Source organism: Salmo trutta, chromosome 35 (genome assembly GCF_901001165.1).
Source record: "Salmo trutta chromosome 35, fSalTru1.1, whole genome shotgun sequence".
NCBI lineage: Eukaryota > Metazoa > Chordata > Actinopteri > Salmoniformes > Salmonidae > Salmo > Salmo trutta.
Window position 1 is genome coordinate 194,541 of NC_042991.1, and position 22,234 is coordinate 216,774.

Here is a 22,234-nt window from a genome sequence, read left to right on the forward strand (position 1 = left end):
ATTCATTGTGTAACTGAGACATTTGGGTTTGCAAAAAGATGAAGATCTTCAAAGGTAAGGCATTTATTATATCGTTATTTCTGACTTTTGTGTCGCACCTGCCTGGTTGAAAAATTATTTTCATGTTTTTGTATGCGGGGCGCTGTCCTCAGATAATTGCATAGTGTATTTTTGCCGTAAAGCCTTTTTGAAATCTGACACAGCGGCTGGATTAACAAGAAGTTAAACTTTATTTTGATGTATTACACTTACATTTTCGTGAATGTTGAATATTCATATTTCTGTAGTTTGAATTTGGCGCTCTGCAATTTCACCGGATGTTGAGATTGGAGAGTTAAGTGGTTTTAACCATTTCTCCTCCTAGAGATCAATCATAGATGTGTCCTGGCCTTAATGAGCTATCCCTTTATGAGACATCTACTGTAGATGACTCAAAGATCTCTTTAAACCTACAAAATGATGTAATTGGTCTAGCAGTAGCAGTGAGAGAGAGAGAGAGAGTGAGAGAGTGAGAGAGAGTGAGAGAGAGTGAGAGAGAGTGAGAGAGAGTGAGAGAGTGAGAGAGAGAGATCCACATCTCATTGTCTCTTATAGATGAGTATTGCTTAATGTACAGTACCATACCATCATCATTTGCCATTGGTGGATGTTTGCAGGCTTGGCCTAGTCTACCTGGGGCAGTACTATCTCATCTGGGGTAGGCCAGCTCAAGAGGAGGCCTGAAAAAGAGAGCACAAAGGACAGTGACAGGAATGTGTGTGTTTGTCTGTCCATGCTTAAACTATGGATGTATGGGTGAATTTTTTAAATAATTTTTTATTTCACCTTTATTTAACCAGGTAGGCTAGTTAAGAACAAGTTCTCATTTGCAACCGTGACCTGGCCAAGATAAAGCATAGCAATTCGACACATACAACAACACAGAGTTACACATGGAATAAACAAAACATACAGTCTTCAAACAGTATACAGTATACAGTATAATAATACAGAATGAGTATGTATGCTGAGTGCAGCCATACAGTGCAAGTCAAAAGTGTGGACACCCCTTTTCATTCCAGGGTTTGTATTTATTTGTACTATTTTCTACATTGTGGAATAATAGTGAACACATCAAAACTATGAAATAACACATGGAATCATATAGTAACCAAAAAAGTGTTAAACAAATCAAAATATATTTTCGATTTGAGATTATTCATAGACACCCTTTGACTTGATGACAGTTTTGAACACTCTTGGCATTCTCTCAACTAGCTTCATGAGGTAGTCACCTGGAATGCATTTCAATTAACAGGTGTGCCTTGTTATTAAAAGTTAATTTGTGGAATCTCTTTCTTTCTTAGTGCATTTGAGCCAATCAGTTGTGTTGTGACAAGGTAGGGGTCATAAACAGAAGATAGTATGGATTTGGTCTTTTACCAAATAGGGCTATGGCAAGAACAGCTCAAATAAGCAAAGAGAAATGACAGTCCATCATTACTTTAATGGGGAGAACCGGTTAAAGTTTCTGTCGGCTGAATGAGCGACACCGGTTGAGCATTCCTACAGCATTTCCTTCCAGAAGCCAAGAGAAAATTGTCCGGCTGTGGGGACTGCGAGGGGATTTATATTACTACCTGTACTTATTTGTGGCACAGACGCTGTTTCATCATTTCCTACACTTAAATTACCCTTGCCTAACGATTGCGTCTGAAGCTGGGCTTGCAGCATGGCTATCCTCACCATAAGGTGAATGTTCTCCTGTATATTATGAGTACAGCGACTGCAATTATAAGGCATAATGTTAATGCTACTACTTAGCTTCGGCTGGTGGAGGTCCTGTAGAACCATGTCCAAATAAAGCGTCCAGGGTAAAAAAGTTGACTGAAAAAAGTAAAGTGAGGGAAAAAAAAAATATATATATAAAACGGTAATTAAAAAGTAAAAACCGTAACGCTAGCAACAAAACGAACAGCAGCACGTAATCAAGTCCACAAGTTGTTGGAACTAAAAATCTCAAATTTGGACTTTCCACCTGTCTAATGTCCATTGCTCGTGTTTCTTGGCCCAAGCAAGTCTTCTTCTTATTGGTGTCCTTTAGTAGTGGTTTCTTTGCAGCAATACGACCATGAAGGCCTGATTCACGCAGTTGATGTTGAGATGTGTATGTTACTTGAACTCTGTGACGCATGCATTTGGGCTGCAATCTGAGGTGCAGTTAACTCTAATGAACTTTTCCTCTGCAGCAGAGGTAACTCTGGGTCTTCCTTTCCTGTGGCGGTCCAGTTACATCATAGTGCTTGGTAGTTTTTGCGACTGCACTTAAAGAAACTTTCAAAGTTCTTTAAATTTTACGGATTGACTGCCCTTGGGCTCCCGAGTGGCGCAGCATTCTAAGGCACTGCATCTCGGTGTTCGAGGCATCACTACAGACCCTGGTTCAATTACAGGCTGTATCACAACCGGTTGTGATTGGGAGTCCCACAGGGCGGCGCACAATTGGCCCAGTGTCGTTAGGGTTTGGCCGGTTGTTGGCCATCATTGTAAATAAGAATTTGTTCTTAACCTGTCTGGGCTAAGAGCAGTATTTTCACGGCCGGATAAAAAACGTCCCCGATTTAAACTGGTTACTACTCTTGCCCAGAAACGATAATATGCATTTAATTAGTAGATTTGGATAGAAAACACTCTAAAGTTTCTAAAACTGTTTGAATGGTGTCTGTGAGTATAACAGAACTCATATGGCAGGCCAAAACCTGAGAAGATTCCATACAGGAAGTGCCCTGTCTGACAAATTGTTGTCCTTCTGTTGCATCTCTATCAACATTACAGCATCTGTGCAGTAACGTGACACTTTCTAAGGCTTTCATTGGCTCTCTAAAGCCACCAGAAAGTGGAATGGGGTGTCTGCTGTCTCTCGGCAAAGTATAGGAGCAGAGTTTGTAAGTGGTCTGCCTGGGGACAGTGAGACTGGAGATGCGCGGTCACAAGAACTCGCCATGTTTTTCTTTCAGTATTTGAATGAATACAACGTTGCCCTGTTGGAATATTATCGCTATTTTACGAGAAAAATGGCATAAAAATTGATTTTAAACAGCATTTGACATGCTTCTAAGTACGGTAATGGAATATTTTGAATTTTTTTGTCACGAAATGCGCTCGCGCGTTACCCTTCGGATAGTGACCTGAACGCACAAACAAAATGGAGGTATTTGGATATAACTATGGATTATTTGGAACCAAAACATTTGTTGTTGAAGTAGAAGTCCTGGGAGTGCATTCTGACGAAGAACAGCAAAGGTAATCCAATATTTCTAATAGTAATTCTGAGTTTAGGTTGCCCCAAACTTGGTGGGTGTCAAATTAGCTAGCCTGTGATGGCCGAGCTGTCTACTCAGAATAATGCAAAATGTGCTTTCGCCGAAAAGCTATTTTAAAATCTGACATAGCGATTTCATAAAGGAGTTCTAGGTTGGGCAAAACTAAACATGGCGGTATTCGCCTTAGCAATCTCACTGGAATAAAGAACTCCTCAATTCCTGTCATTATTGAAAGAGATTGTGATATCGCACATCTCAAAATAGGGCTACTTAATGTTAGATCCCTCACTTCCAAGGCAGTTATAGTCAATGAACTAATCACGGATCATAATATTGATGTGATTGGCCTGACTGAAACATGGATTAAGCCTGATGAATTTACTGTGTTAAAAGAGGCCTCTTCTAATTCTCCATATCCCCCAAAGATGTTGCTAACATTTACGATACCAAATTTCAATTTACAAAAAAAATGACTGCATTTTGTTCTTTTGAGCTTCTTGTCATGAAATCTATGCAGCCTACTAAATCACTTTTTATAGCTACTGTTTACAGGCCTCCTGGGCCGTATACAGCGTTCCTCACTGAATTCCTATCGGACCTTGAAGTCATGGCAGATAATATTCACATTTTTGGTGACTTTAATATTCACATGGAAAAGTCCACAGACCCACTCCAATAGGCTTTCGGAGCCATCATCAACTCAATGGGTTTTGTCCAACATGTCTCCAGTTCTACTCACTGCCACAGTCATAATCTGGACCTAGTTTTGTCTCGTGGAATAAATATTGTGGATCTTAATGTTTTTTTTCATAATCCTGGACTATCGAACCACCATTTTATTACGTTTGCAATCGCAAAAAATAATCTGTTCAGACCCCAACCAAGGATCATCAAAAGCCGTGCTATAAATTCTCAGACAACCCAAAGATTCCTAGATGCCCTTCCAGATGCCCTTCCAGACTCCCTCCACCTACCCAAGGATGTCAGAGTACAACAGTCAGTTAACCCCCTAACTGAGGAACATAATTTAACCTTGCGTAATACCCTAGATACAGTCCTACCCTTGAAAAAAAAAACATTTGTCATAAGAAACTAGCTCCCTGGTATACAGAAAATACCTGAGCCCTGAAGCAAGCTTCCAGAAAATTGGAACGGTAATGGCATAACACCAAACTGGAAGTCTTTCGATCAGCTTGGAAAGACAGTACCGTGCAGGCAGGGGCAGAAATCCGGGGGGGGACGGGGGGGACACGACCCCCCCATCCTTGGAAAAATATGATTTGTCCCCCCCAATATATCACTGAAACATAACTATGTAATTTAAATAATATTAATAATACGCAATGAAAGCAATTGTGCTGATTATAGACACTTAATAGCGCATTTTTAAGTTTCAAAAGATTGAGACCCCCCAACCCTTTGCCTCACAATGTTTTGATCCACTGCCAGTTCCTTAGTTGGCAAGGTAACAGAGGGGTCGAATCTACTGTCTGAAAGGCACTCAATGAACGTAACTGAAGTGAGGTTAATCCAGTCAATCAAGCACACACACTAGCTGAATATGCAGAGATAGCGCGCAAATATTAACTATTAAGCTAGCTAGTACCTATTCCATTTATGTGGCCTCGTCAAAGATGGAATCTTTGCTATCGTCAATTTATTCCAAGATCAGCATGCAGATGATGTAAGTTAGTGCTTCAAAGTCCCTGCGATAAGGTTAGCGATAAACTGAAGTCCAAACTGGACAGAACTACACTCTTCTACCATTGTCTTAAATATATTTAATGGTCTCGTTGCAAAAGCTAAATTGTCGCAAGGGAACTTTTATTTATTTATTTTATTTCACCTTTATTTAACCCGGGTAGCAAAGATTATAGCAAACACCACTGAAACGGAATTGGTGCTCGCTAGCTTTGCAAATTCAGCTATTGTTGGAAGCCAGCCAATATGAAACAAACTATTAAAATTACAAAAGGTTGCAGCATATGTTGTGTAAATGGTGAACTCATACAGCTGTCAACTCTTGTCATTTTAGTCCGTTTCACATTTGCTAGCTACCTTTTAGATCGAAGCCCAAATAGAATGATAAAAGATAAGATGATAGAAGCCCATCTCCTAATGTAAATAACCTACACACTGTGTGTGTGTGTAGCCAGCCAGCCAGGTAGAAAAATGGCAGAAAAATAAAAGACGGACATAAGAGTATTTTTCAGTACACCAAAACACAAAGTAAGAACCCTAGTAGCCTAATATCTCAAAGACTAGTTGATAAAATGTTCATAAGAAAGAAATGAAATTCTAATGGAAATGTTTCACAATGATGTCATTAGGCAGAGCAGGCAACAGATGGCACACAGACAGCAGAGTTGGGGACAGATATGCAGGGACAGACTGGCAGAGACAGGGAGTCTCAGGTAAGTTTGTTGAGTCTTTGTTTGGCAACATTATGAAAGGTTCTCAATTTTTTTGACTTGTAAAATAGGAACATAATTGGAAAATGCCATGGATACCCCCACTCTCAACTTAAACTGGTGACTGAACTAAGATTTGTTAAAGGCAATGGTATTGCTGTTGTGATTAGTTGTGTAGTTTTGGGTACCAGTAGTTAGGAGTACGGCAAACACCTTATTTCTTTGGTTCCTCAATATACATTTACCATATTACAATGTAGGCTATGTGTTACAGCACTACTTTTGGTGTCCCCCTCAGGAATTTCTCTTGAGAAAATGTAATGTAATTGTCCCCTCCAAAGTTCATATCAGATTTTCGCCCCTGAGTGCAGGATCGAAGAGCCCTCACTGCTGCTCGATCATCCTAGTTTTCCAACTTAATTAAGAAGAATATGAACAATCCTACATTTCATTTTTATACTGTTACAAAGCTAACTAAAAAGCAGCATTCCCCAAGAGAGGATGGCTTTCACTTCAGCAGTGATAAATTCATGAACTCCTTTGATGAAAAGATCATTTGAAAGCAAATTACGGACTCCTCTTTAAATCTGCATATTTCTCCAAAGCTCAGTTGTCCTGAGTCTGTACAACACTGCCAGGAGCTAGGATCAAGGGAGACACTGAAGTTTTTTTAATATTACATCTCTTGACACATTGATGAAAATAGTCATGGCCTCCAAACCTTCAAGCTGCATACTGGACCCTATTCCAACTAAACTACTGAAAGAGCTGCTTCCTGTGCTTGGCCCTCCTATGTCGAACATAATAAACATCTCCCTCTCCACCGGATGTGTACCAAACTCACTAAAAGTGGCAGTAATAAAGCCTCTCTTGAAAAAGCCAAACCTTGACCTAGAAAATATAAAAAACGATCGGCCTATATCAAATCCCCCATTCCTCTCAAAAACTTTTGAAAAAGCTGTTGCGCAGCAACTCACTGCCTTCTTGAAGACTAACAATGTATTTGAAATGCTTCAGTCTGGTTTTAGACCCCATCGTAGCACTCGTGAAGGTGGTAAATTACTTTTTAATGGCATCAGACCAAGATTCTGCATCTGTCCTCGTGCTCCTAAACCTTAGTTCTGCTTTTGATACCATCAATCACCACATTCTTTTGGAGAGATTGGAAGTCCAAATTGGTCTACACGGACAAGTTCTGGCCTGGTTTAGATATTATCTGTTGGAAAGATATCAGTTTGTCTCTGTGGATGGTTTGTCCTCTGACCTGTTCCTCAAGGTTCCGTTTTAAGACCACTATTGTTTTCACTATATATTTTACCTCTTGGTGATGTCATTCGGAAACATAATGTTAACTTTCACTGCTATGCGGATGATTGCCCCAAAATTGCCCTCCCTGGAAGCCTGTGTTTCAGACATAAAGAAGTGGATCGCGGCAAACGTTTTACTGTTAAACTCGGACAAAACAGAAATGCTATTTCTAAGTCCCAAGAAACAAAGATCTAACAATTATTCTTCATTGTTGTACAGTTGTCTCAAATAAAACTGAAGGACCTCAGCGTTACTCTGGACCCTGATCTCTCTTTTGACGAACATATCAAGAATATTTCAAGGACACCTTTTTTCCATCTAAGTAACATTGCAAAAATCAGAAACTTTCTGTCCAAAAATGATGCAGAAAAATGTATCCTTGCTTTGTCAGTTCTAGATTAGACATTTACATTTTACATTTAAGTCATTTAGCAGACGCTCTTATCCAGAGCGACTTACAAATTGGTGCATTCACCTTATGCTCTACTTTCCGGCTACCCAGATAAAGCACTAAATAAACTTCAGTTAGTGCTAAACACGGCTGGTAGAATCTAGACTAGAACCAATGTTTTTATTATATTACTCCAGTGCTAGCTGATTTCAAGGTTTTACTGCTAACCTATAAAACATTACATGGGCTTGCTCCTATCTATCTTTACGATTTGATCCTGCTGTACATACCTACATGTAGGGTACGGTCACCAGACGCAGGCCTCCTCACTGTCCCTAGAATTTCTAAGCAAATAGCTGGAGGAAGGGCTTTCTCCTATAGATCTCCATTTTTATGGAATGGTCTGTCTACACATGTTTAGAGACGCAGACTTGGTCTCGACCACAGATGATGCAATCTCTATTGCACACCACACTGCCCTTTCCCACCTGGACAAAAGGAACACTTATATGAGAATGCTATTCATTGACTACAGTTCAGCATTCAACACCATAGTACCCTCAAAGCTCATTACTAAGCTAAGGATCCTGGGACTAAACACCTCCCTCTGCAACTGGATCCTGGACTTCCTGACGGGCTGCCCCAAGGTGGTGAGGGTAGGTAGCAACACATCTGCCACGCTGATCCTCAACACTGGAGCTCCACAGGGGTACGTGCTCAGTCCCCTCCTGTACTCCCTGTTCACCCACGACTGCATGGCCAGGCACGACTCCAACACCATCATTAAGTTTGCAGACAACACAACAGTGGTAGGCCTGATCACATACAACGACGAGACAGCCTATAGGGAGGAGGTCCGAGACCTGGCCGTGTGGTGCCAGAATAACAACCTATCCCTCAACGTAACCAAGACTAAGGAGATGATTGTGGACTACAGGAAAAGGAGGACCGAGCACACCCCCATTCTCATCGACAGGGCTGTAGTGGAGCAGGTTGAGAGTTTCAAGTTCCTCAGTGTCCACATCTACAACAAACTAGAATGGTCCAAACACACCAAGACAGTCATGAAAAGAGAACGACAAAGCCTATTTCAGGAAACTAAAAAGATTTGGCATGGGTCCTGAGATCCTCAAAAGGTTCTACAGCTTGTGACGGCCCTGAATTTTTCTGAACCATCTCAGTGCTTCTCCTTCCAATAGGGCGCTTCCCTTTAATTCTCAATTAAATAGTGCTTCCCCTCTAATTCCCAATTAAATAGCCAGCATCAGCTGCGCAAAAGTGGGGTTGTGATGGAGACGTGAATGAGGATGTGGTCAACCCTCAATTCTGAAGCTTCTCTCTTCCGTTTGTTTTGTTGCATTTAAAAGTGTGCTTTGTGTAGCCTAATAGCAAGTTTACCCAGGACCGGATCCACTCTTTGCGACCGTGGACTACACCTCTCCGTTGTTCTTCGTGGCCTTTCTCCGCTGGAGATCTGTCGGCGGATTGGCTTGTCTGAGTGACCGACTGACTACAACCTTTTGTATACGGTATTTAATTTGTTTTGGTGTGATGTATACTGTGATGATTTATGTAGTTAGTTGTGAGGATGTATTAAGATGTGATACGCTTTATAGTTGTGTGGTAAAATATTTGTTATTTTGATTGATACTGGGTTTACGCTACACTTGTATGAGAGGACAAACATTGCGTGACTACGGTCACTTCAGTTCCCTGAATGTCCCTGGCCCGAGGTACAGGACATTTCGGGAGGAACCAGAGCTCATTATTAGTTATATTGTTATGTGTGTGTGATCATTTATGTTGTTAATACAACCCACGCAAAATAGTTGTTTTGTATGTTCTTTCCAATGTTTTAAGGGTTTTTGAAAAGTGTATTTCCATCCTGACTTTTACATGAGTCCTTTGTATTGGTGTAGACTTGACGGACCAGATGGGACTCATTCCCTCCCAAACCAAAAGGAGAAACCAATATTTTCTCTGGTAGGCATAATCTACCTGGCACCCCTATAAACAATAACTTCAAGTCAAAACCGTTACAAGCTGCAACATTGAGAGCATCCTGACTGGTTGCATCACTGTCTGGTATGGCAATTGCTTGGCCTCTGACCACAAGGCACTACAGAGCCATAAGACTCCTGATCAGGTAATCAAATGGCTACCTGGACTATTTGCATTGTGAGCCCCCCCAACCCCCCCCAAACCCTTTTTTATGCTGCTGCTACTCTCTGTTTATCATATATGCATAGTCACTTTAACAATACATTAATTTACATACAACCTCAAAAGGGCTGACCAACCAGTGCTCCCGCACATTGGCTACCCGGGCTATCTGCATTGTGTCCCGCCACCCACCACCCGCCAACCCCTCTTTAACGCTACTGCTCCCTCTGTTCATCATATATGCATAGTCACTTTAACCATATCTACATGTACATACTACCTCAATCAGCCTGACTAACCGGTGTCTGTTTGTAGCCTCGCTACTTTTATAGTCTCGCTACTGTATATAGCCTGTATTTTTACTGTTGTTTTATTTCTTTACTGACCTATTGTTCACCTTAACACCTTTTTTTGCACTATTGGTTAGAGCCTGTAAGTCAGCATTTCACTGTAAGGTCTACACATGTTGTACATGGCGCACGTGACAAATAAACTTTGATTTGATTAGTACGCAAGTATTAACACCATGGGACCACACAGCCGTCATACCACTCAGGAAGGAGACGTGTTCTGTCTCCTAGAGGTTAACGTACTTTGGTGCGAAAAGTGCAAATCAATACCAGAACAACAGCAAAGGACCTTGTGAAGATGCTGGAGGAAACGGGTACAAAAGTTTCTATATTCACAGTAAAATGAGTCCTATATTGACATAACATGAAAGGCCACTCAGCAAAAACGGCCCTAAAAACGGCCCCAAAAACGGCCATAAAAAAGCCAGACTACGGTTTGCAACTGCACATGGGGACAAAGATCGTACTTTTGGAGAAATGCCCCCCCATGGTTGAGACAGGGTCTGAGTGCAGGAGGGGTGCTCTTTTTGACATCTGAACCCCCCACCAACCACACACCCACCTCAGTAAATGAGTGCAGTCATTAGGCGCCTCACAATGCTTCAGATACCCTCTAGGGCCCTTAACAACTGATTTCGGATCAGCTCTGCCAACTTCAGCATCTATACTCTTTACTTCAGAGTCAGGATCAGCTATCCATAGTGAACCATCCTCAACCGGTATAAGCAAAACAAGTAAAATAGTCCCCTCACGAGCCAGCTGTTGAGGGCTTACTGTACTGTACTGTACACACACACACACACACACACACACACACACACACACACACACACACCCTGAGGCCCTTCCCATCTTCCCTAGCACTACAGACACCAGTGATTTCTGGGTAGATCGCACAGAGTAAAACGCATTTCACTGCCCTTATCTGGTGTATGTGGCAATAAAACATAAAACAAAAGCGTTTCATGGTGGTACTTTACTTTGCTCGGGTGGCACTGCAGGAATGGCTGCTGCTGGTTTAGCTGCTGTTTTTGCCCCAATACATTTTTCTTCCTCCCCCGTACAGGATATGGTCATTTGTCAATGCCACAAATAAATGCTGGGTGCATCTGAAATGGCATCATATTCCCTATTGTCGTGTCTTTGGGCACCATTAACTGAAGACATGTTTATCAATTAACTCCCTGTAATTATTATTACGCGATTAAACTGATTAATCGTTTAACTGTAATTAACTAGGAGATCGGGGCACCAAGGAAAATATTCAGATTACAAAGTTTTAATTTTCCTAATATAACTTTCCTATATTATAACATTATATATTATAGTATAGGCCAATTATCTTCTGGTTTAAATGGTGTATTTTACCTCGCGTCCAGTCTCATTCCTGTAACGCCCTGGCCATAGAGGGGTTTTTGTTCTTTATTTTGGTTAGGCCAGGGTGTTACATTGGGTGGGCGTTCTATGTTCATTTTTCTATGTTTTTGTATTTCTTTGTTTTGGGCCGTGTGTGGCTCCCAATCAGGCACAGCTGTAGTTCGTTGTTGCTGATTGGGAGTCACACATAAGGAGCCTGTTTTTCCTTTGGGTTTTGTGGGGGATTGTTTCTGTTTAGAGTTTTTCCTGACAGGTTTTTCTTGTTTTGTTGTATCGTGTTCGTTCGTAAACTAAAATTTAAAGATAAACACTAACTCCGCTGCACCTTGGTCTACTTCCACAGACAGCCGTTACAATTCCAAACGTCATAAATTGTTGTATCTGCACGAATCCAGCCTTTACTAAAAGTCATCCATACATCAATTGTCTTAAAATAATTTATTTACTAAACTAAGTAATTCACAGAAAGCATACAAACAGTTGGTTATCGTCACAAAGCATTGGTGGAGTAATGTGCCCTAGTGGGCTAAACAGGCATGGTGGCCTGTTAAACAAACAAGGGGGTGGGGGCAGCGGAGAAGACCCTACAGAGTTGATAAATATTAACCATTGATATGCTAATCCTTTGCACATGAACGCTCACTCATTCGGAAACAATTGCAATACACATATATATATACACTCAGTGTGTCGTCGATCTTCATTGGAAAGGTCGTTCTGTTGGAGAGTTCTCTCCCTCTCTCCGTTAGAAAGGGTCTTTCAAAGCGACATTCATTAATGTCGTTATAGAATGGATGTTTCGTCGGTCTTCGCGTTCGATGATATCGAGTACTTAGCTGCAGACTAATAATTAATATCAAAGGCTTGTTCTTATTCTGCCAGTATCGATAGTCTAAAAGTTAACCACATGGTGTAGTTAACTTTCAGTAGAGGAATTGGATGGTCAAACCTATTGGCCAACTCGTAATGGAGTGGAGGCCTGGTCTGATGAAAGAAAATCAGGGTGGGGTTTTTATACGTGAACATAGAACAGGCTTGTCCCTGGGGGGCATGCCGATGACTGATTTAAACTTTGAACAGAAATACATTCTATCACATTAACATCAGTACATAGCATCTCAACGTATTCCAAATAGCTTTATCCTTATTAATACAACCATTTAGATGCAAGTCCCATAGCTGAGGCTATTATATAAACAGTATTATGGTAATATGGCTATATTGTCTCTTCTGAGTATCACAAAATTGTACCAAGCGGACCAGTTCGTAGCTGGATTCTTCACCGATCTTTTATACCTTCTCCAGAACATAAATGTCGTTCGGTTCACCAATTCTGTGAGTTGGAAGAATTTCCTTTGTCTCTCTATGAAACCCCTCTGTCTCAACTGGGCCAGGCGGCAGGACATTCTCCTTTAGAATTTTACGACCGCCTTCACAGGGCCTGGGTAGGGAGAGGTAGGTAGGGGGATGGTGCAAGGGGGAGGGGGTCAACTGTGCTTCCTGTACTCAAAGAGGGCAACGTCATGACACTATATAGTTCCCACTTTTGACCAGGACCCATAGGGCTCTGGTCAAAATAAGTGCACTTTGTAGGGAAAATAGTGCAATTTCAGACACAGATGCTGTATATTTCCTGTACTCAATTGAGAGTGTTTTCCAGTCTTTTTTTTTAAGTAAAACGTTTTAAATGTCTCTTGTGTTTGAGCATGGGGCCTGAAAGGTTGATGTGGTACATCCAGGGATATGCTACATGTTTCCTGATGGAAAAACATTTGGTTTGAGTTGATATTTAGGGACAATGTGAAACAGTCTTATCAGTTGATGGTTCCAATTTTGGCACTGACTAGTGGAACTCATGAGTCCCTTTTTCCATAAACAACACCGGAGCAGTCACACAGCTGTGTGACAAACACTCTAACATCTAGTCAACATTAGGGTTGTGCTCAGTAGGCCGCATCGTAGTAAGACGATTTTAAAACGCTTCACAACAGAAAACAAGTGTTACTTATTGGACAAGTTTGATAGTAGGCTACTTCCCCATTTCAAAGCGCTTGGCTGGATACGGCCAAGGAGCATACATTTAAAACACGTTTATTTCACTTTAACTGATATTTCTCGTGCACATGTATGTAACCAGGAATTCAAGTTTAAACAGAAACACAGGTTCATAATATCATTATCATTAAACCAGTTAGGAAAGACAGTGCTTTCAGAAACTATTCATACCCCTTGACTTATTCCACATTTTGTTGTGTTACAGCCTGATAAAAAAATAAAAATAATTCTGACCATTTACACACAATACCCATAATGGCTAAGTGAAAATATGTTTTTTGAATTTTTGCAAATGTATTTAAATACAGAAATGTATAATTAACAAAAATATAAAACGCAACATGCAACAATTTGAAAGATTTTACGGAGTTACAGTTTTTCACATGACTGGGAATATAGAAATGCATCTTTTGGTCACAGATACCTTAAAAATAAGGTAAGGGCATGGATTTGGTGTGACTACCATTTGCCTCATGCAGCATGACACATCTCCTTCGCATAGAGTTGGTCAGGCTGTTGATTGTGGAATGTTGTCTCACTCCTCTTCAATGGCTTTGCAAAATTGCTGGATATTGGCAGGAACTGAAACACGCTGTTGAACATGTCGATCCAGAGCATCCCAAACATGCTGAATGGGTGAGATGCCTGAGTATGCAGGCCATCGAAGGACTGGGAAATGTTTTACTTCCAGGAATTGTGTACAGATCCTTGCAAAATGGGGCTGTGCATTATCATGGTGAAACATGAGGCGATGGCAGCGGATGAATGGCACGACAAAGTGCCTCAGGATCTCATCACGATATCTCTGTGCATTTAAATTGCCATCGATAAAATGCAATTGTGTTCGTTTCCTGTAGCTTATGTCTGCCGATACCATAACCCCCCCTCCCCCATGGGGCACCCTGTTCACAATGTTGACAGCAGCAAACCGCTCGCCCACACGACGTCATACACGTGGTCTGCGGTTGTGAGGCCAGTTGGATGTAATTCTCTACAACGACATTGGAGGCGGCTTATGGTAGAGGAATTAACATTAAATTCTCTGGTAGCAGCTCTGGCGGACATTCCTATAATCAGCATGCCAATTGCATGCTCCCTCAACTTGAGACATCTGTGGCATTGTGCTGTGTGAAAGAACTGCACATTTTAGAGTGGGCTTTGTTGTCTCGTGTAATGATCAAGCTGTTTAATCAGCTTCTTGATATGCCACACCTGTTACGTGGATGGATTTTCTTGGCAAAGAGAAATGTTCACTAACAGGGATGTAAACAAATGTGTGCACCAAATTTGAGAGAAATATGCTTTTTGTGCATGAAGAACATTTCTGGAATCTGTTATTTCAGCTCATGAGACCAACACTTTACATGTTGCGTTCATATTTGTGTTCAGTTTACATAAGTATTCGGAGCCACCACCATGCTTGAAAATATGAAGTGTCGTACTCAGTGATCTGTCGTGTTGGATTTTCCCCAAACATAACGCTTTGTATTCAGGACATACATTTTATTTGTTTGCCACATTTTCTGCAGTTTTACTTTAGTACCTTATTGCAAACAGGACACATGTTTTGGAATATTTTATTCTGTACAGGCTTCCTTCTTTCCACTCTGCCATTTAGGTTAGTATTGTGGAGCAACTTCAATGTTGTTGACGCAGTTTTCTCCTATCACAGCCATTAAACTCCGTAACTGTTTTAAAGTCACCATTGGACTCATGGTGAAATCCATGAGCAATTTCCTTCCAGCTAAGTCAGGAAGGACGCCTGTATCTTTTTAGTGACAGGGTATATTGATACACCATCCAAAGTGTAGTTAAAATCTTCACCATGCTCAAAGGGCTACTCAATGTCTGCTTTTTTTCCCTTTTACCCTTCTTTGCGAGGCATTGGAAAACCTCCCTGGTCTTTGTGCTTGAATCCGTGTTTGAAATTCATTGCTTGACTGAGGGACCTTACATACGTGTGGGGTACAGAGATGAGGTAGTGATTCAAAAATCATGTTAAATACTATTATTGCACACAGAGTGAGTCCATGCAACTTATTATGTGACTTGTTTATTAAGCAACTTCTTACTCCTGAACTTAGGCTTGCCATAACAAAGGGGTTGAGTACTTATTGACTCTAGAAATGAGGTGAAATGTCTTAACACTTCTAAAAACAATTATACTTTGACATTATGGGGTATATTATGTAGGCCAGTGACACAATCTTAATCCATTTGTGTTACCCTCGCAAAGAAGGGTAACACAACAAAATGTGCCAAAAGTCAATACTTCCTGAAGGAACTGTGTATCACAAAAACCCAAACCGGCTGCACGCGTGCGCCATCGTGTGCTATCATGCGCCATCGTGCATACATTTATTTTGTCCCCCCACACCAAACGCGATCACGACACACAGGTTAAAATATCAAATCAAACTCTGAACCAATTACATTCATTTGGGGACAGGTCGAAAAGCATTAAACATTTATGGCAATTTAGCTTGCTAGCTTGCACTTTCTAGCTAATTTGTCCTATTTAGCTAGCTTGCTGTTGCTAGCTAATTTGTCCTGGGATATAAACATCGAGTTGTTATTTTACCTGAAATGCACAAGGTCCTCTACTCCGACAATTAATCCACACATAAAACAGTCAACCGACTCGTTTCCAGTCATCTCTCCTCCTTCCAGGCTTTTTCTTCTTTGAACTTATATGGTGATCGGCATCTAAACTTTCATAGTATTACCATGATGACCGGCAACACAGTTTGTCTTTCAATCACCTATGTGGGTATAACAAATGAGGAGATGGCACGTGGGTATCTGCTTCTATAAACCAATGAGGAAATGGGAGAGGCAGGACTTTCAGCTCGATCTGCGTCATAAATAGAACTGACTTCTATTTTAGCCCTTGGCAACACAGACGCTCGCGAGCAGCTACAGTCCAGTGTTCTGAGGGTTCCTGGACCCCTTTGCTATAGTGAGGGGGTTTCCAGCCAAACACACACACACACACACACACACACACACACACACAATAAAATAAAGCCATCAGGCAGGAGGGGGGGGAGTGAGGGGGGATTTAGGGAAAGGGGGTGGGGGGGGCAAAGGAAAGTGAGAGGAGCAGCTGCTGAGTGGAAGAGGGGGGTGAGGGGGAAGCCCGAGAGAAACATGAACGTATTTTCTCTGTCAGTGAAAAAAATTACTGTTGGGCAATTTCATGGTAACGGAATTAAGCTTTGACTCAGTTTATTGCCAAACAAAACTACTATTTTACAGCTATTTAAAGACAAGACTCTCGTTAATCTAACCACACTGTCCGATTTCAAAAAGGCTTTACAGCGAAAGCAAAACATTAGATTATGTCAGCAGAGTACCCAGCCAGAAATAATCAGACACCCATTTTTCAAGCTAGCATATAATGTCACAAAAAACAAAACCACAGCTAAATGCAGCACTAACCTTTGATTATCTTCATCAGATGACACACCTAGGACATTATGTTATACAATACATGCATGTCTGTTCAATCAAGTTCATATTTATATCAAAAACCAGCTTTTTACATTAGCATGTGACGTTCAGAACTAGCATTCCCACCGAACACTTCCGGTGAATTTACTAAATTACTCACGATAAACGTTCACAAAAAGCATAACAATTATTTTAAGAATTATAGATACAGAACTCCTCTATGCACTCGATATGTCCGATTTTAAAATAGCTTTTCGGATGAAGCACATTTTGCAATATTCTAAGTACATAGCCCGGCATCACAGGGCTAGCTATTTAGACACCCAACCAGTTTAGCCTTCACCAAAATCACATTTCCTATAAGACAAATGGTCTTACCTTTCCTGTTCTTCGTCAGAATGCACTCCCAGGACTTCTACTTCAATAACAAATGTTGGTTTGGTCCCAAATAATCCATCGTTATGTTCCATCAACAACGTTTTGTTCGTGCGTTCTAGACACTATCCCAATGGTAAATCACGGTCACGAGCATGGCGCAGAACGTGACAAAAAATTTCTAAATATTCCATTACCGTACTTCGAAGCATGTCAACCGCTGTTTAAAACCAATTTTTATGCAATTTATCTCGTAGAAAAGCGATAATATTCCGACTGGGAATCTGCATGTCTGTAAACTGAGGGAAAAACCGAAAGACGGGGGCGGGGTATGTCGCGAGCGTAAGCATTTCTCCAGTGAGAGACCACTTAGCTTTTGCTCTCTATTGTTTCAGCCAGGGCTTTGAATTACGTCATTCCTGTTTTTCCCGGGCTCTGAGAGCCCATTGGAGACGTGGGAAGTGTCACGTAACAGCAGAGATCCTTAGTTTTTGGAAGAGATGTCAAAGAAAGCAAATAAATGGTCAGACAGGGTACTTCCTGAACAGAACCTTCTCAGGTTTTTGTCTGCCATAGGAGTTCTGTTATACTCACAGACACCATTCAAACAGTTTTAGAAACTTTGGAATGTTTTCTATCCAAAGCTAATAATTATATGCATATTCTAGTTTCTGGGCAGGAGAAATAATCAGATTAAATCGGGTACGTTTTTTATCCAGCCGTGAAAATACTGCCCCCTAGCCATAAGAGGTTAACTTCTTTGGGCTATGTGGGACGTTAGCGTGCCACCCGTGGCGCACCCTATCAACAGCAGGTGCATTTCAAGAGCGGCAAATTTGAAACCAAATAAATGTCAAAATTCAAGTTTTTCAAACATACAACTATCTGGCACCCTTTGAAAGATAAACATCTCCTTAATCTAACCACGTTTTCCGATTTCAAAAAGGTTTTACGGCGAAAGCATAAAGTTAGGTTATGTTAGGAGAGTACATTGACAATAGCTGTGTGTATTGTATTGTCAATTCAGACAGGCTTCACCAAAACCATAAAATCAGCTAAAATTATGCACTAACCTTTTACAATCTCCATCAGATGACACTCCTAGGACATTATGTTAGACAATGCATGCATTTTTAGTTCTATCAAGTTCATATTTATATCTAAAAACAGTGTTTTACTATGGCGTTGATGTTCAGGAAATTGTTTCCCTCCAATACCGGCAGTCAAGTCATCACAACAAAATAATTAATTAATATTAGAAAACATTGGTAAAATATTATATTGTCATTCAAAGAATTATAGATTTACATCTCTTGAACGCAATGGACTTGCCAGATTTAAAATGAACATTACTGGGAAATCACACTTTGCAATAATCTGAGCACTGCGCCCAGAAAAATACGCATTGCGATACAGACTAACCGCCATGTTGGAGAGATCTAAAATCGAAAATACTATGTAAATAATCCATTACCTTTGATTCTCTTCATCAGATGTCACTTCCAAAGAATCCCAGGTCCATAACGAATGTAGTTTTGTTCAAAAAAGCTCATCATTTATGTCCAAAAACCTCCATGTTGTTAGCACATGATCTAAGCCAGCCGGACTTCACTTCACTTCACGAACTGAAAAAATATATTTACGTTCGTTCAAACATGTCAAACGTTGTATCGCATAAATCATTAGGGCCTTTTTTAACCAGAACATGAATAAAATTCAAGGCAGACCATTGGGTTCTCTTTTAAAACGTTTCGGAATGAGAGTACCCACCATCAACTCGCGCGCAAGGTGTCTAATGGGCCATCACCGTTCCATGGCTCTTATTCGGTCAGATCTCAGAGTAGAAGACTCAAAACACTTTGTAAAGGCTGGGGACATCTTGTGGAAGCAATAGGAAGTGCCAAAATATTCCTCAGCCCCTTTGTTTTTCAATGGTATAGGCTTAAAGTCAATTCAACACATCAGGTATCCACTTCCTGTCAGAATCTGTCTCAGGGTTTTGCCTGCCAAATGAGTTCTGTTATACTCACAGACACCATTCAAACAGTTTTAGAAACTTTAGGGTGTTTTCTATCCATATATAATAAGTATATGCATATTGTAGTTACTGGGTAGGATTAGTAACCAGATTAAATCGGGTACATTTTTTTATCCAGCCGTGAAAATACTGCCCCCTATACCCTAACAGGTTAACCTGTTAGGGTATAGGGGGCAGTATGGACCTGGGATTCAGTTTTAGAAACTTTAGGGTGTTTTATATCCAAAGCCAATAATTATGTGCATATTCTAGTTACTGGGCAGGAGTAGTAACCAGATTAAATCGGGTACGTTTTTTATCCAGCCGTGAAAATACTGCCCCCTATCCATAACAGGTTAATTAAATATCTGCTCCAAATTAAGATTCAAATATGTCTGCTGAAAGAAAGCTGTGACATGGTCCCTTTATTTAGAAAAAATCTCATTTGGTTATTTAACTACAGTAAGTGAAGTGGATTTACACCCGGTACCAGAATTACATCATGGTTCCCTGATCTGTACTAGAGGTCTTCACGGATCCACCTGTACCTGAATAACCGAAACCCAATCCGGGATCCTTGCGGGTCTGGATTCAGAATTCTAAATAATGTGACGGGTCTGGGTCAGATCTGATATGACTGTCATGGCCTCGTCTAAGTGTAATTTTAACTAACTTGTCCGGAAGGGCCCGTGCAGTAGAGAGGGATTTTATAATTTATGCTACTGCTCTTGCATTTCCCAAGAGTGGAGCGTGGCAAGTCTAGCTTGTTGTTATTGTTAGGCTACAATCAGACTACAACTATTTGGAAGGTCTTGTTACTTCTGTGAACTTTCATTATCTTCCCTCCTCAAGACGGAGAGAAATTAGAAAATGTCTTAAAGATATGTACGTTTTTGGTAAAAGAATTACAAGGCAATATCTCTTAAATGTTCAGAAGGTAAACAATTTCTCAAACTAAATGTACAGTATGTGTTAAATATAAGTTGGCAGGCATCTTTACATCAATATGTTCATGTTTTGATATATTTCTGATAACAATTACATTTTTTTCTTGAAGATGTTTTCTAAGACCCCTTTTCTATCTGTTTATCCAGAAATAGTACCCTTTATGTATGCCTTGTCCTTTAAAAATGGAACATTTAAAAAAAAGGTATCTATGCCTTCATTTCACAAAAATATAGATTCTTAGCTTTCATTTGACACCCACTTTGATATGCTCCTATAAACTTCACACGTTGGTGCTCATGGGTCCTTTTGATGGAAATATCCTGTTATATTTGTGCCCCATATAGGATACTTTAGTAAGGGTGACCAATCACTTCTTGTACACCCCTGTCCCCCGGAACACTGTGTCACAAACACACTCAATACACTAACAATGCTCAGAGGAGCACAACTGCAACTCATAGTAAAGTCTCCTCTCCAGATTATACAGCATACAGCACCTTGAAAATAATGAAATTATTCAATAAAAGTGAACTTTTAAAAAATCCAGACGTACATTTAATCTCATCACAGATTACAGCGCTGACAGATCTGCTTAAAACGTGTTATGGCTTGGATAGAAAACTCAAAAGTTTCCAAAATTGTTAAAATAATGTCTGTGCGTATAACAGAACTGATATGGCAGGTGAAAACCGGAGGAAAATCCATCCAGGAAGTGGGATTTTTTGATGTGGGTAGTTTAATTGAATGCCTATAGAGTATCTAAATGGTTAGGACCCAGATTGCAGTTCCTATGGCTTCCACTAGATGTCAACAGTCTTTAGACAGTTTCAGGCTTGTTTTCTGAAAAAGGAAGAAGAATGAGATCTTTTTGTCAGTGGGCTGTAGAATCAAGCAGAGCTGGTTTGCGCGCGTGACCGAACGCTTCGTTGGTTTTCCTTTCTATTGAATACGATATTGTCTGGTTGAAATATTATCAATTATTTAGACAATAGACAACCTGAGGATTAATTATAAACATTGTTTGACATGTTTCGACAAACTTTACCGGTACTATTAGGATGTATTCGTCTGCATGTTTTGATCGCCTTTGAGCCTGTGGATTACTGAACAAAACGCGCCAACAGAGTTTTTGGGATATAAAGAGGGACTTTACAACAAAAAAACATTTATTGTGTAGCTGGGACTCTTGTGACTGTAACCAGATGAAGATCTTCAAAGGTAAGTGATTAATTTTATCGCTATTTCTGACTTTCGTGAGTCCTATACTTGGCTGGAAAATGTTTGTGTGATTTTGTAAGCGGGGCACTGTCCTCAGATAATCGCATGGTATGCTTTCGCCGTAAAGCCTTTTTGAAATCTGACAAAGCGGAGTCCAGACAAATGAGTGTAAGAGTCTCTACACACTTCCCTATTTCGATTGACGAGCCTGCGTGTGCATGGGCGGAGTCATTTTTTGGAGCAGTGCACACTTTGTAGAGAGGAAGTCCACCTTGTGTAACCCGTTTTCACTTTGTCATTATGGGGTAATGTGTGTAGATTGCTGATGAAAATAAACACAACAAAATGAGGAAAAAGTCAAGGGGTCTGAATACTTTCTGAAGGCACTGTAAATCAGCTTTTAGTTTTCTTGCACCTTATTTGTGCAACAATCTTCAAAATGTTCTTAAATGTGATCTTCTGGTGCCTCTAGACCAATTTGGAAAGCTGAATGAGGACCTTATTACTGATTTAATACCGTGTTAGTTTTTTATGACCGTGTAATTCTTTCTACTTGCATTTTGTATTTATTTTCTCTTATTTATATAATTCAGGGCTCATCTTAAAATATATCTTGGTCTCAGTATGACTCCCTGATAAGATAGAGGTTAAATAAAAAATGCTTCCGAGCCGAAACAGTTCGAAAGAGTTTGAGCATCTGTTAAGACTACATTTTGTGACATTTTTGTTCGTTTGGCTGTTCAGGCAAACAATATTTTTCTAGAGGCAAGCAGAAGTTCAGAGCCGAAGTCTACACCCCTTTGTCAGTATTTGGTAAACAGTAGGGATTCTTCAATAAAGTCTTTTTTGTCATTCAACGAGAGATT